The sequence below is a fragment of the Pan troglodytes genome, chromosome 3, assembly GCF_028858775.2.
Source record: "Pan troglodytes isolate AG18354 chromosome 3, NHGRI_mPanTro3-v2.0_pri, whole genome shotgun sequence".
In the NCBI taxonomy this organism is placed as follows: domain Eukaryota; kingdom Metazoa; phylum Chordata; class Mammalia; order Primates; family Hominidae; genus Pan; species Pan troglodytes.
The window spans coordinates 73,551,670-73,567,153 of NC_072401.2; the positions used below are offsets into that span (position 1 = coordinate 73,551,670).

At 42.9% G+C, this 15,484-nt stretch overlaps 1 protein-coding gene and 1 pseudogene across 5 annotated transcripts in view; one reads left to right on the plus strand and one right to left on the minus strand.

The window, feature by feature from the left end:
* The window catches only part of CRACD (capping protein inhibiting regulator of actin dynamics), a 280,351-nt gene that overhangs the window by 31,448 nt on the left and 233,419 nt on the right, over positions 1-15,484 (minus strand). The gene's annotated exons all lie outside the window — the stretch shown is intronic.
* LOC112209083 (U6 spliceosomal RNA) lies at positions 9,290-9,389 on the plus strand (annotated as a pseudogene).

Sequence of the window (15,484 nt, forward strand, 5' to 3'; positions counted from 1 at the left end):
ATTGGAAGAGCCTTTCTCCAGCTGAGCTGTCACTATCAGTTTTGTCCCAGTAAGTCTTGCCAACCAGAATTTATTAAGTAACATGCAAATCTAGAAGTAAGAGGCAAGGATTTCTTTCTTTCAGATGACAACCAAACTGGAAGAAAGATGTACACATCCCAAACAAAGACTTTGGAAGAGGACTAGAGAATTGTTGATAGAGACAATAAATGCTTTAGCAATTTTGGGAAAATGGGAGACATTTGTGTTAGGGCCATTCTGACAGGCTTTGCATATATGGAACACCTTAGAGGTGGCTGGTATCCAACAAAAACTTTTTAAATTTTTATTTTTATTTATTTATATTTTTTACAGACAAGGTTTTATTCTGTTGCCCAGGCTGGAGTGCAGTGGTGTGATCATGGCTCAATGTAGCCTCAAACTCCTGGGCTCAAGGGATCCTGCAGAGTAGCTAGGAATACAGACATCTGCTCCCACATCCAGCTAATTTATATTATTTTTTGTAGGGATGGGGTCTTGCTATGTTACCCAGGCTGGTTTTGAACTCCTGGCTTCCTCACAAAGCATTGGCATTACAGGCATGAGCCACTAAGCCCAGCTAAAACACTTTTTTTAGTTGAAGGGCTGGACTTGGAGGAAGTCTGGACTTCTACCAGACAATGAGGTATAAGCCGTGTGAAATGCACAAAGACAGCCAGGCACGGTGGCTCATGCCAAGCCCAGCACTTTGGGAGGCAGAGGCAGGCAGATCACCTGAGGTCTGGAGTTCGAGACCAGCCTGGGCAATATGGTGAAACCCCATCTCTACTAAAAATACCAAAAAAACAAAAACAAAAACAAAAAAATTAGCCGAGCATGATGGCTGGCGCCTATAATCCCAGCTACTTGGGAGACTCAGATGGGAGAATCGCTTGAACCCGGGAGGCGGAGATTGCAGTGAGCCAAGATTGCGCCACTGCACTCCAGCCTAGGTGAGACAGAGCGAGACTCAGTCTCAAAAAAAAAACAACAAAAAAGAAATGCACAAAGAGGAAGCAGCAGAAGTAAGAAAGTAAGATAGCAGTAAGGAAGCAAACTGTTCCTTACTTGATCTTGGAAACTAACTTATCTCTGGGAAAGAGTACACACTGAGGCTGCCAGCTCCTCACAGGGGCAGGAAGAGCAGCAAGGCATGCACATTGCCACAATGCCAGGCAACACAGGCAGCACTTGGAGGGGAGAGAGAGCACAACCTCCTCCTTCCCCTCCCCAGAAAGGGGCCCCTACTGGGGTTTTCTCAGTGACCAAGTGCATGAAAGAATAGCCAGCGTTGGGGGCAGGTGTTCCCAGGCAGTGCCTCCGAACTGAATTACAGAATGCAGTGGGCAAGGTCCTGGGGCAGCTGTACTTGTTATCTGCCCAAGTCTAGACCCAGTTGGGAAGACTAATTACCAAATTTTATCATCTAGTTTGCTAAATTACAGGCAGCATGGTGTAAAAGTGTGCGAGGTTTACAAACGAAAGACTTGGATGTGAGCCTCCTGGCTATGTGATCTTAGGCAATAATAATAATTATTATAAACATCAACCCTTACTTTGATTTAAAAAAAAAACTGTGTGGAGTTTTACTTTCATTATCTCATTTAATCCCCATCATCACCATCTTGTGACAGATGAAACTCAGAGAGTAAATAACTTATATAAAGACATCCAAATTGAAGGAGTAGACTGAGAAACTGAACTCAGATCTGCTGAGAATAATCTCATGCCAGCCAGCTGCCATATTTTAAAGTGGTAGAAGGTCATATAGTATTGCCACCATGAGTGACACAGGGTATGGGAGAGGAAGACGGTGCAGATGCCATGGGGCCTGGACTATGAGAGGGTTGAAGACACTAAATAGCTAGAATAAGGCATACGTCTTCAGCTAAATAACCCAGGGCACCATATAGCAGCAATTCCCTTTATGGAATATGAGGCACTCTTTTAGGAAACATGCAGGGAGATTAATATGTTATGATCTCCCTGTCCTCAAAGAACCTGGGACCTATGTCACAAACTGAGCTTCCAAGTTCACCTAAAAATGTTATGAAATAAACTTTTCATTTGAAGTTGTGGAATCGAACTTCTGAATATTCTCTGTCTAAACTTCTTTTTCAGATCCCTGGTTATGACTCAGTTGAGACAAGGGGTAAATGACTTCATTTCTACATTGTATTTTTGCAAAGGGCATATATATATGTTTACTAATTTCTCGCAGTTGTGTGTACAGAATACACCAGTGCTAGGCTAAGTTCCATTCCAGTTTCTAAGTCAACCTTGACTGCGTCATGAAGTCTATCCCCCTGATTTATTTTTCCACATAGGCTAAGAATTGGCACTCTCCTGCTCTTTGGTGTTGAACTCCAAACATTCCTGTTGCCGGCAAAGATCTGATGTCCATTCATTACTCACTTCCAGATGATCATATTGAAAAATAGAGAAAATGAAAAGTAATAATAGCAGTAGTAGTAATTATAATAGTGGTGCTCACAGTGGTAACATTTATCCTAGCTAAATTTTATTGGACACTTGTGATGTATCTTGCATATATGCTAACCTCTTTAACATAATATCAGAATCTTTTTGATATATAATATTTAAAACTTATGTGGTAGGCACTGTTAGTAAGGCTGTTTTATGGACAAGGAAACTAAGGTTTGAAGACAATGAGCAATTTGCTATAAATTAAGTAACTGTCTATATTATAATTTTTTCTGGCCTCTGTTCCACTGGTCTACTTGTCTGTTTTTTGTTGTTGTTGTTTTGTTTTTACTTTTTTTACTTACCTGTTTTTATACCAATAACACACTATCTTAATTGCTGTAGCTTTTTAAGGAGTCTTGATATCTAGTAGGTTAAGTTTTTCAGCTCTGGTTTTCTGGGTTTTTTTCTTTCTTTCTTTTCTTTTCTTTTTTTTTCTTTTATCTTTTTTTTTTTTTTTTTTTGAGACAAGGTCTTGCTCTGCTACCCAGGCTGGAGTGCAGTGGCATGATCTCGGCTTAGTGTAAACTCCACCTTCTGGGTTCAAGCAATTCTCCTGCCTCAGCCTCCCAAGTAGCTCGGATTACAGGTGCCCACCACCACGCCTGGTTAATTTTTGTATTTTTGGTAGAGACGGGGTTTTGCCATGTTGGCCAGGCTGGTATCGAACTCCTGGCCTCAAGTGATCAGCCCACCTTGGCCTCCCAAAGTACTGGGATTACAGGCGTGAGCCGCCACACCTGGCTTCTACATAAATTTATACATATACACATACATGAATATACTATTGAGATTGCTTTTAGATGGCATTAAATCTATAAATTTTTAAACTGATGTTTTTACAATACTGAATCTTTTAATCCATGAATATGGGCTGACTCCTCATGTATTTATATCATCTTTAATTTCTCTTAACAAATGTGTTGAAGTTTTCTGTATAGAGGTCTTGTACATATTTTGATAGGTTTATTCTTATATATTTGGTGTTTCTGAATTTATTGTAAATGGTATAGACTAAAAATTCTATTTTCTAATTTTTTAATTAATGGATATAAAATGTAACTTATTTTTATATATTGATCTTATAACCAGAGACTTTGCTAAGTTTATTTATCAATTATAATGACATGACTGCTGATTCTTTTTTTTTTTTTTTTAAGACAGGGTCTCAGTCACCAAGGCTGGAGTGCAGTGGCTAAATCATAGCTGCTGGGCAACCTTGAACTCCTGGATTTAGGGGATCCTCCTGCCTCAGTCTCCCAAGTAGCTGGGACTACAGGCTCATGCCAGCATACCTGGCTACTTTTAAAATTTTTTGTAGAGATGAGTTCTTGCCATCTTTCCTAGTCTGGTCTGGAACTCCTGCCTCAAGCAATCCTCCCACCTTAGCCTCCCAAAGTGCTGGAATTACAGGCATAAGCCACCACACCTGAAGCATAGAATTTTTGTAGATAAGCTTGTATTACTGCATCTTTGAAAAGACACATGATCTACTGATATGGTTTGGATCTGTGTCCCCGACAAATCTCATGTCAAATTGTAGTCTCCAATGGTGGGAGGTGGCTGGATCATGGAGATGGATTTCTCATGAACGGTTCAGCATAATCCCCTTGGTGCTATTTTCATGGTAGTGAGTGAGTTCTTGCAAGATCCTGTTGTTTAAAAGCATGCAGCACCTCCTGCCTTGCTCTCTCTTGCTCCTGCTCCTGCCATGTGAAACACCCCACTCCCTCTTTGCCTTCTGCCATGATTGGAAGCTTCTTGAGGCCTCCTTAGAAGTGGAAGCCACTATGCTTCCTGTACAGCATGCAGGATCACGGCCAATTACACCTCTTTTCTTTATAAATTACCCAGTCTCAGGTATTTCTTCAGAGCAGTGCAAGAGCACACTAATACAGCTATCTTTCATTTATAGCTGATTTTAAAGTTAGCCTCTTTATCTTTGTTTTTTAGCAGTTTTACTCTGGTGTAGCAGGGTGTGAGCTTCTTTTAATTTATTCAGCTTGGGTTACACAGTGCTTCTTAAATCTGTAGCTTGATGTCTTTCATCAGCTTTGGAAAATTCTCAGCCTTTATCTCTGAAATACTGTTGTGCCCCATTTTTCCTCTAATCTCTCTCTGATCCTCCCATGTTAAACCCTTTTAACTACAAGCCACATAACTTTTATTCTCATTATTATAGCTACCATTCTTTTTACTCAATATGATTCAGACTGGATATTTCTATGGACCTGCTTCCAGTTCACTAATTTTCTCTTTAAGTCCAATCTGCTGTTAAAACCCATCTGTTGAGTTCTTAATTTCAGAAGTATATTTTAGATCTCAAATTTCCACTTAATTGTTTAATAAATTTAAGTTCTCTGCTGAAATTCTCCATCTTGTAAACTATATTCTTGAATATATTAATCACAATTATTTGAAAGTCTATCTGAAACTCCAACATCTAGGTCACCTTTAGGTCTATGTCTATTATCTTGTTTTTCTTGTGGTCTGTTTCTTAGATGCCTGGTAATTTTTAATTAGACTTCACACATCATGCCTCAAAAATTTTAGAGGTGGCCAGTCGCGGTGGCTCACGCCTGTAATCCCAGCACTTTGGGAGGCCGAGGCAGGTGGATCACGAGGTCAGGAGATGGAGACCATCCTGGTTAACATGGTGAAACCCTGTCTCTACTAAAAATACAAAAAATTAGCCGGGTGCGGTGGCGGGTGCCTGTAGTCCCAGCTACTTGGGAGGCTGAGGCAGGAGAATGGCGTGAACCCAGGAGGTGGAGGTTGCAGTGAGCCGAGACTGTGCCACTGCACTCCAGCCTGGGCGACAGAGCAAGACTCTGTCTCAAAAAAAAAAAAAATTTAGAGGCTGGGTTCTCTCCTTCCAGATAGGACTCACCTGATCTTCTTGAAGGCTGCAAACAGCAAAGAAGCACATCACTTCAATCCAATCAAAGACTGAGCTAATTCATGGCTGGTTAGAAATCTTTGTAAGGCTCAGACTACTTCTGTTTTGCCTCCACTTCTAGGGTGTGGTCCTCCCAGAGCCTCAGCTGAGAGCCTGGGTTATTTCCTAAGGTCCCCCTCCTTGGCATATCTGAGTGTAAACTGTTAGAAGCAGCCAGGCCACATCTTAAATGCTTTGCTGCTTAAAAATTTCTTTCAACAGATACCCTAAGTCACCACTCTTGAGTTCAAACTACCACAGATCCCTAGGGAACGAACACAATGCAGCCAATTTATTTGCTACAGTACAACAAAGGAGACCTTGGCTCCAGTTCTCAATAAGTTCCTTATTTCCATCTGAGAGCGCATCAGCCTGGCCTTCACTGTCCATATAACTATCAGCATTTTTAGTCACAAGTATTTAACCAGTCTCTAAGAAATTCCAAACTTTCCCTCATCTTGTCTTCTCCTGAGCCCTCCAAACTCTTCCAACCTTTGCCTGTTACCCAGTTCCAAGGCTGCTTTGACATTTTCAGGTATCTTTATAGCAATGCCCCATTCTTTGGTACCAGTTTTCTATATTAGGTCATTTTTGTGTTACTGCATAGAAATATCTGAGGCTGGGTAATTTATAAAGAAAAGAGGTTTAACTGGCTTATGGTTCTGCAGGCTATATAAGCATGGCACCAATTATCTGCTTGGCTTCTGGCGAGGGTTTCAAGAAGCTTACAATCATGGTAGAAGGCAAAATGGGGGCAGGTACGTCAGTCATGTGGTGAGAGCAGGAGAAAGAGGGCAGCATTTGTATAATATTAAATCTAATATTAAATCTTTGGTGAGCATGGTTACCAGTTCCAGCTCCAAACAACTCTACAATGTAGATTATTTCCTGTTCTCTGAAGGGGAAGCTGAGATGGGTAAAAATATTGCCCAAAGTTCCAAAATTTGAGGCAGGGTTGGAATTGAAACTGAATAGCCTTTGCGTGGAGATCTCAGCTTGAAACCATGTTCTAATGAACACAGAGCTTGGTGGAACCATGGTCCTTAACCAGCTGGGAAGTGCAAATTACATGATTGGGAGGTGGAGAGGCAATTTACCACAAATTGTACCTTAGCAGAGTTCGTCCGGACTTCTTTATTCTTGACATTTAAAGATCTTTCACAGTTGATTGTGAAGCAGGCCAACTCCACCTCTCCCTGCTTCCTTTTAAGAGGGAACCAAGAGAGAGGGGCCTTTCAGCTTCAATGCTGCAACTTTCCCTCACTCTCTCTCTGCTCAAATGATAGAAAACGGACTTGCCAGGTGGGAACCTTCTCTTCTGCTACTGAGAACCAGAGCAGCCTCTTGCTTGTGAGAAGAGCTGTATAAAGACCTCTAAAATCCCACAGATTTTAAACCTTCAACTGGAGGATTGTCAATATAGTCATTTAACAATCATTTTAATTTAAACAAGATTTGAAGTCAAATGCAAAGCACACATGGTAAAAGCCAACTCTACAAAGAGAGGAAGAAAGGCCCACTTGGGAAGTTCAGAACAGCACTGGTATCTGAGCAACAGTTTTCATAGTTTTCATAAGCCTAGAAAAGAATCACAGCCCCGACTTACAGAGGCCAGAAAAATGGTCCCTTTGGATTGGAGGTCCCAAGAGCAGAAGTTCCTGGGGCTTTAGAAGGCAGTCAGCTCTCCTATGTACATGTACAAAGGAGCATGGCTGAGATGTTTTAACTGTCATTTCTACATTTCTGTCCTGATTTGCTGTTGTCATTGATATTATTTTTATTGACAGACAGGTTGGGCTTTGAAACATTTCATCAGGCATTTCTAATCAGCCCAAAGATACCAGCTTTTGGACTTGCCCCTCTACTTTTCACTGCCTCCTGCAGTTATCTTTCCAAAGACATTGATGGGAGAACAGCCTGAGGTTGCTCTTCTGGCTTTACCTTTAATAACTGCCTCACTCCAATACTCTCTTCTTCTCCTCATGTGTCTCCAGCTACAGTGGAGTGACTTTCCCACTGTTTCTGCATACTTAACATGAATTCATCAATTTTCCCACAGAACTCCTATCTTTTCTATTTCTTTGTTACTCTCATCCCCCGGACTCTGTGCTATATTATTTTGTAAGTGAGGTAAAGTCCAGATTAGGAGGAAGATACAATGCAAAAACCTTAACAGATAACATCGCCTGTGCTTTCACTTTCAGAAATCTTTCAAAGACAATGTAAAAATTCATGCAGAAGACTGGAAATCCTGAGCTCACAGACCTATTCTGAGCCTGCATTCCACTCTGCCTGACAATATTTCTCTGCACCTATGCCTGGAGGCCTGGAGCGCTGCTCTTCACATCTCTAGTGAGTCTCTACGAGTAAACTGGAAGCAGCAAAAGGCAGTGTACTGTATCAGCGATGACAGGGACAGCCCTCACACAGCCAACAGCCACTGCAGAAAGGGCCCCTCTGTGCTCATGGAGTCCAAGACCCAAGTCTTTATGGATGGAGAAGCTGAGGCCCAGCAAACTGAAGAGAGAGACCCAATCAAAACAGAAACCAGAACTCAGGCTCCTGGCTCCTATTGACACAGCTTAATACAGTGTTTATAGATGTTTGGATTTCTTAGAGAAAACGACATTATATGAATGGTGGCTGCCAGATCATGACAAGAAAGGAGCATTAAGAGGGTTCCAGTTCACCCACGATTGCAAATGTTATACAAAAGAGGATATACCAGTTTTACTTTGTTTTTTTTTTTTTGAGACAGAGTCTCATTCTGTTGCCCAGGCATTCTGTTGCCCAGGCATTCTGCTGCAGTGGTCTCTCTGCTCACTGCAGCTTCGAACTCTCCAGGCTCAAGGGATCCTCCCACCTCAGCCTCCCAAGTAGCTGGAAATACAGGCGTGCACCACCGTGCCTGGCTAAGTTTTTATTTTTTTCATAAAGATGGGATCTTGCCATGTTGCCCAGGCTGGTCTCAAACTCCTGGGCTCAAGTGATCCTCCTGCTTTGGCCTCCCAAAGTGCTGGGATTACAGGTGTGAACCGCCATGCCCAGCCCAGTTTTAATTCTTAAACACAAAATCTGTCATTACCAAGTGGGATCCCAGCAGCCATACATTTTTTCATATTTGTATTATATTGATCAAGATTTTATCACGATAAAATGTATGTAACATAAAATTTAGTATTTTAACATTTTTTAAGTACACAGTTCAGTGGCATTAAATACACTCATATTACAATGAAACCATCAGCACTATCAACTTTTAGAACTTTATCATCATCCTAAACTTCATATCCATGCAACAATAACTCCCCATTCTCCCCTCTCCGCAGTCCCTGGTAACTACTATTGTACTTTCTGTCTCTATGAATTTTACTATTTCAGGTACTTCCTTTAAATGGAATAATATAATATCTGTCCTTTTGTGCCTGGCTTATTTCACTTAGCATAATGTTTTGAAAGTTCATCCACATTGTAGCATGTGTCAGAATTTCCTTCCTTTTTAAGAATGAATAATTCCATTGTATGTACATATCACGTTTATACATTCATCCATCAATGGGCATTTGGGTTGTTTCTCCTTTTTGGCTATTGTAAGTAGCACTGCAATGAACATAGGTGTGCTGATGAAGATTTTAAAAATACAGGAATGCAGCCTTATGACTCATATCTATGTGTAGACACGGCTGAAAAAGTAAATAGGTGTGCCGTAAGTCCCCATTCCACATAGAAGATCTACATCATCTTGATCTCCTCCACCCAAATTAAACAGTCAATATCTGTAAAGATCAGTAGCGATCTCATAAGACCAAAGAAGTAAAAGAAAGAGGAGAAGGAAGAGGAAGAGTAGGAGCACTTCAGCAGCACATACACTACAACTGGAACGATATGGAGATTATCATGGTCCCTGTGCGAGGATGACATGCAATTAAGTGAATTAATGCAGAAACAGAAAACTAAATATCGCATGTTCTCACTTATAAGTGGGAGCCAAGTCTTGGGAACACACAGACATAAAGATGGGAACAACAGACATTAGGGACTCCAACAGGAGAGAGGGAGGGAGCGGGGGGCAAGAGCTGATACATTTCCTATTGGGTACTTTCTTCACTATCTGGGTGACAGGATTAAACGAAGCTCAAACCTCAGCATCACGTAATATACCCTTGTAACAAACCTATACATGTATTCTCTGAATCTGAAATAAAAATGGAATTTTTTAAAAAAAAAGAAGAGTAGGAGGAGAAAGGTAAGAAGAAGAGGAGGAAATTAAGAAAAGAAGAAGAAAAAAGGAGAACAAGAGGAAAAATCCTTGACATTTGCCTAAAATCATGGGAAATTTTGAGGTCAGTTCTCGAAAACCTGATCCTGGTACCTGATGCACAGAACAATAGCCCATAGGGTTCCATCCATGCCACTCCTACCCAAGAAGGTTCAAATACCATGAACCCACTCCAGGAACCATTAGCTACAGACTAGAGGCTTTGAATATGCTTAGTCAATTCTAAGGGAAGATGCGTTTAGCACTAAGAAAAACTCACAGAGGTTTACAGGGTCCTGTTCTACCTACATCTTAAAACATTTAAGCCCTTTGATCTAACTCATTATGGGTTTAGAAAGACAGCAGGACACACACATTGGTATTTCTCCTTTACTCCACCTCCTCTTTCCTTTCCTTTACCCAGAGTCAGATGAATTAACTCCAAGATTTTACCCAGAGGCTCCAAACGACGACTTTAGGGCCAGGCACGGTGGCTAATGGCTATAATCCCAACGCTTTGAGCACGGAGAATAGTTTGAACCCAGGAGTTCAAGATCAGCCTGGGAACCATAGCAAGAGCCCATCTCTACAAAAAATAATAAAAAATTAGCCAGGTTCGCCGGGCACAGTGGCTCTTGCCTGTAATCTCAGCACTGTGGGAGGCCGAGGTGGGCAGATCGCCTGAGGTCAGGAGTTCAACACCAGCCTGGCCAACATGGTGAAACCCCCTCTACTAAAAATATAAAAATTAGCCAAGCATGGTGGTTCACGCCTGTAATCCCAGCTACTCAGGAGGCTGAGACAGAAGAATTGCTTGAACCTGGGAGACAGAGGTTGCAGTGAGCCAAAATCATGCCACTGCACTCCAGCCTGGGTGACAGAGACTCTGTATCAAAAAAAAAAAAAAAAAAAAAAACAAATTAGCCAAGTATAGTGCTGCACATTTGTAGTCCCTGCTACTCAGGAGGCTGAAGCGGGCAGATTGCTTGAGCCCAGGAATTCGAGGCTGCAGTGAGTTATGATCACGTCACCATACTCCAGCCTAGGTGACAGAGGCCTTGCCTCTAAAAATAAAAGGGAATAAAAGACTGTTATAGAATAAATAACATAGTACTGTCAGGCTCACTTTGGCAGCAAATACATCAAAATACAGGGCGTTTTGAAGGGCTTGTTTCTGTGCTTAAAGTTGTCAAGAGCTTAGGAAACTCAGCGGAGGCCTGGATGAGTCATTGCAATTTGCTGGAATAGTATATGGATAGGATGATTATGCTAATAAGCATGCCAGCAGCAATGGTTAGGGCTCACACACTGTAACCTTTGCTCAGGTGAAGCTTTTATTTTTATTATTACTTTTTATGTTGAAGCCGTTGCAGACTTTGTTTTCCCGGACCTTTTGAGAGGAAGTCACTGGCATGATGCTCATCACCCTGACCACGGCAGCAGTGGGAGCCAGAGGACTTGCTCTTGAACACACAATAAGATGTTAATGGGAATCTGCAGGAATAAATGCAGGAACCCTGAGAGCAGTCAAAAAATCAATGAGTGTATAATTGTTACTGTTGCCCTGGTTTTACCTCCACTCTATTGCAATATAATTGACATCTGTAAATGATCTCCAAGTTGCATCTTTTCCAATTCAGCTTTCTCTGAAACCCTACGGTAATCTTTTTTTTTTTTTTTTTTTTTGAGACGGAGTCTCGCTCTGTTGCCCAGGCTGTAGTGCAGTGGCACGATCTCGGCTCACTGCAAGCTCTGCCTCCCGGGTTCATGCCATTCTCCTGCCTCGGCCTCCCGAGTTTTCTGTGGTTTTTTTTTTTTTTCTTTTTTTTTGGAGACAGAATCTCACGCTGTTGCCCAGGCTGGAATACAGTGGCACAATCTCAGCTCACTGCAACTCCCACTTCTGGGGTTCCAGAGATTCTCACGCCTCAGCCTCCCAAGCAGCTGGGATTACAGGCGCATGCCATCACACTCGTCTAATTTTGGTATTTTTCGTAGAGATGGGGTTTTGCCATGTTGGCCAAGCTGGTCTCAAACTCTTGGCCTCAAGTGATCTGCCCACCTCAGCCTCCCAAAGTGCTGGGATTACAGTCATGAGCCACTGTACCTAGCCCCCTATATTAATCTTAAAGGAGTTAATTTGCCAGCTCAGAAACCACTGGTGTTTTCCCAAGCCAAAATCCTCCCAGATAAAGCTGCAGTGGTTGCTTGGCATTTAAGGCTCTTCATGCCAGAGCCCTAAAGTACTCTGGCTCTATGAAACAGAGGTTGTGTAGTGTAGGGATTACCTCTTACCTCTTAGGGATTAGTTCTTACCTCTGAAACCTAGTTCTACCATTTACCAGCTGTGTGGCTTTCAGCAAGTCTCTAAACCTCCAGGTGCCTCAGTTTCCTTAACTGTTAAATGGGGATAATAATAGGACCTACCTCACAGGGCTTTCATTAGAATTAAATTTATGATATGTAAAACACTAAGAATGGTGTAAGCAGTGCTGGGCACCTATAATCCTAGTGCTTTGGGAGACCAAAGCGGGAGGATGGCTTGAGGTCAGGAGTCTGAGACCAGCCTAGGCAACAACACTACAAGACCCTGTCTCTAAAAATAAAAAATAAAAAATTCATGGGGCGTGGTGGCCCGTGCCTGTTGTCCCAGCTACTCAGGAGGCTCAGGTGGGAGGATTGCTTGAATTCAGGAGTTTGAGGCTGCAGTGAGCTGTGATCCCACCACTGCACTCCGGCCTTTGTGACAGAGCAAGACATTGTCTCTTAAAAAAAAAAGTTATTATCTAATGTCACCCTACTTCAAGCACCCATGAGGCAAACCTGACCTGTCAGTTCCTCAAATACCATCACTGGATTCTATTACCGCATAGGGTCTTCTGCTGCATGGACTGCCCAGTGCCAGTCTCGAAATTCGGTTCTTACCCATTGATGAGGTTTGGATTTGTGTCCCCACCCAAATCTCACGTTGAATTGGAGGGGCGGCCTGGTGGGAGGTGATTGGATCATGGGGGTGGATTTCCTTCATGCTGTTCTTGTGATAGTGAGTGAGTTCTCACAAGATCTGATGGTTAAAAGTGTGTGGCACTTCCCCCTTTGTTCTTTGTCTCTCCTGCTCCACCATGGTAAGACATGCTTGCTTCCCTTTCACCTTCCACCATGACTGTAAGTTTCCTGAGGCCTCCCAACCATGCTTCCTATTAAGCTTGTGGAACCGTGAGTCAATTAAACCTCTTTTCTTTATAAATTACACAGTCTCTTTATAGCAGTGTGAAAACAGACTAATACACCATCTTTTGAGATCCAGCTCAAACCTTATCAGCCCCACAAACCTTTTCTTGCTCCCTTTTGTCCCTCAGGAATCTCTTTGTATGAATCTCATGCTGTTTGACGTTACGGTTACTGTAATCAAGCCTTTAATGAGAGAGAAAATAAAAGTGCTTTGCATGTTGTAAAGTATGACACAGATGTGATTCTTTTTTTTTTGGTTTTTTGTTTTTTGTTTTCGAGACGGAGTCACTCTGTAGCCCAGGCTGGAGTGCAGTGGCACCATTTCGGCTCACTGCAACCTCCATCTTCTGGGTTCAAGCAATTCTCCTACTTCAGCCTCCCAAGTAGCTGGGATTACAGGCACCCACCACCACGCCTGGCTAATTTTTGTATTTTTAGTAGAGATGGGGTTTCACCATGTTGGCCAGGCTAGTCTTGAACTCCTAACCTCAGGTGATCCACCTGCCTCGGCCTCCCAAAGTGTTGGGATTACAGGCGTGAGCCACCGTGCCTGGCCAATGTGATTTTACTGACAATAGTGATACCATCTTATCTCCACCCCAGTACTATGTTAGGTCAGGGATCACATCTATTATCTTTGTTTTTCCCACAGTGCTTTCTATTATCAAATTTGTTAGCATTTTTTTTTTTTTTTTTTTTTTTTTTTTACTTTAGGATGGGTTCTTACTATGTTGACCAGGCTGGTCTGAAACTCCTGGGCTCAAGGAATCCTCCCACCTCAGCCTCCCAAAGTGCTGGTATTACAGGTATGAGCCGCTGTGCCCCACCAAACATTTTCAAAGGATAAGAAAATGATTACTACTGTAGGGTGAGTTGGTTTACCAGGTGGGTTTTCTGTAGAGAGATCACAGTGGAAAGCGTGATGCAGATGTGTTATGGGAAAACGCAGAATATGTTCAGATCATGGCTGTTTTCCAGGAGGTCACTGCAGAAAGCTCCAAGAAGCCAACGGGTGGCAAGTCAGGAGGCTGTTCAGCCTCTCTCAAGGTTTCTTTTGAGCCTTCTTTTCAACTTAAACCAGGGAGCTGCTCCAGGCTTTGCTTCCCACTTTCTATTTCAAACCTTCTCTCTCACACCTAGTTTTCCTGGTGTCTACATGTGTCAGTTACCAGTCTGATCTGTAGGCAACAGAAACTTTGTTTCACTCTACCTAAAGAAAATGTACTAGAAGTACAGTTGAGGCTCACAGAACAAAAGAAACCAGACTGCAGGCTTGGAAAAACACTGGAGTTAGGTAGGAGAGCTCTAGAGCCTAGGCATCAGGAGCCACAGCCGCCATTAGGCCGCAGAGTGAGCCAGTAACTGCTCCTCCTAGAAGCTGTGTTCCCTACATCTTTGACTCACCTGCCAAGTCAAAGTCCTAGGGGAGAACATGTGATTGGCCAGGCTGGGTTGCAGGCTTACACCAGGCTGCAGTGGGAGGGGAAGGGGAAGATCTGATACTTTTGATTTCTGTCCTAGGAAGCAGGCACTATGTCCTACCAGAGCTACACACAGCAAGGTAAAGACAACTCCCTAAAAGGGAAGGAGCTTTCAGGGAGTCACCTTGACTTGAGAAGGGGAACTGGATGCTAATGGCTAAGTGACCAAAAAAACAGCTACCACACTATGCTTCTAGGTCTGTGTCTGGATTCTCTCTTCTAGTCTAGCCCACCTGGATGGATGACTCACTTGCACAACTCCCTGTATTGTGATTCTACTTCTCCCCAGGAGGCTGCCCTTCTTTCTTGGTGGCATGTGCTGCTGCCTGAGAGCAAAGGTTGTCACACCCCATGGTCCTGGGATGCTGAAACCCAGGCCCAGTGCTCTATGCTCATACCTATCTGGAGGAATGGGAGAGATGAGACAGAGGTGTATGCTGGGTCTGTGACCTGGAGCTCAGCACACTTGAAGGTCAGAGCAAAGAGAGAGGTTGCAAAGGAAAGCAAAACAAACTAAGTTAGCCCTGCAGCCACACTACTCCATCTCTCACACACTAGGCACTTAGTGCTAAGGAGAGCGGAGAGGCGTCAGGAAGAGCTATCTCTATTTTAAGCTCTGTCGTCTGGTGCCACTATCTGCGAAAGATAGCATCTATGCGAAAGGAACAATGAAAAGCAAGAGGCAGTTTGGTAGGCAGAGGCCTTTCTGAGAAAGTTCTCCTCATTCACAATCATACAAGACAGGGACTGCCTTCTTTCTGTCTGTGGTCTTTGTCATCCGCCTATGACACCTGGAACTGTGACAGCCATCTTGTGATGACTATGAGGGAACAAACCTGAGGACAAGAGGCCACTCCCTGAGGATGCCAGAGAAAAAGGGACTCAGATTGGATCCTGGTGATGTTGCTGGGCCATTTCGTCAACCAACCTTGGAACTTGGAAAGTCTTCCAGACTTTCTGGTCCATCAGACAATATACTTCATTCCTGTTGAAGATGCTAGTAGTTCTGATTTCTGTTAAAACTGCAATCATCCTACCTGATACAGCTTTCTAGCCACTCTTCTAAGCACCGGG